Source organism: Schistocerca gregaria, unplaced genomic scaffold, assembly GCF_023897955.1.
Source record: "Schistocerca gregaria isolate iqSchGreg1 unplaced genomic scaffold, iqSchGreg1.2 ptg000698l, whole genome shotgun sequence".
NCBI classification, from domain to species: domain Eukaryota; kingdom Metazoa; phylum Arthropoda; class Insecta; order Orthoptera; family Acrididae; genus Schistocerca; species Schistocerca gregaria.
This window is the reverse complement of record NW_026062077.1, coordinates 313,565-314,396: the sequence shown is the minus strand read 5'-3', so window position 1 is coordinate 314,396 and position 832 is coordinate 313,565.

Sequence of the window (832 nt, the reverse complement as noted above, 5' to 3'; positions counted from 1 at the left end):
TTGCACGGGAGAATGTGAAAAGTGTTCATATGTAGTAAAAACCAGAGAAATCCGTCCGTTTTCGTGATTTGTTATCGAATCGACTTATAGCCAGATCGTCACATTGGCCGCTCTTCTCTCTCAAGCGGTTACATTTATCGTCTGCAAAGCTATTTCGCGTGATGCGGTATGCGGAGACACTAAAAGCTCCATAGTAGAACACAGGTGAAGCTTCTAAGTTGATGTAGTAGCCAGTAAGAAGTAGTACAATTCAAGTTTTAGTTATCGATTATTGACTTTTTAGCCGCTTTAGTGCCTTGCACATGAGCTAGGACCTTAACATTTTGCATGAAAGGTGGACTAGCAGCCGCGTAGCACGGAAAATGTGAAAAGTGTTCATATGTACTATAAACCTGAGAAATCCGTACGTTTTCGTCATTTGTTATCGAATCGACTTAAAGCCAGATCGTCACATTGGCCGCTCTTCTATATGAAACGGTTACATTTATCGTCTGCAAAGCTATGTCGCGTGCTGCGGTATGCAAAGACACTAAAAGCACCATAGTAGAACAGAGATGAAGCTTCCAATTTGATGTAATAACCCATAAGATGTAGTACAATTCAAGTTTTAGTTATCGATTATTGACTTTTCACCCACTTTTGGTGCCTTGCACATGAGCTAGGACGTGAAGATTTTGTATGAAAGGAGGATTAGCAGCCGCATTGCACGGGAGAATGTGGAATGTGTTCATATGTAGTAAAAACCTGAGAAATCCGTCAGTTTTCTTGATTTGTTATCGAATCGTCTTAAAGCCACATCGTCACATTACCCGCTTTTCTCTCTCAAGCGTTT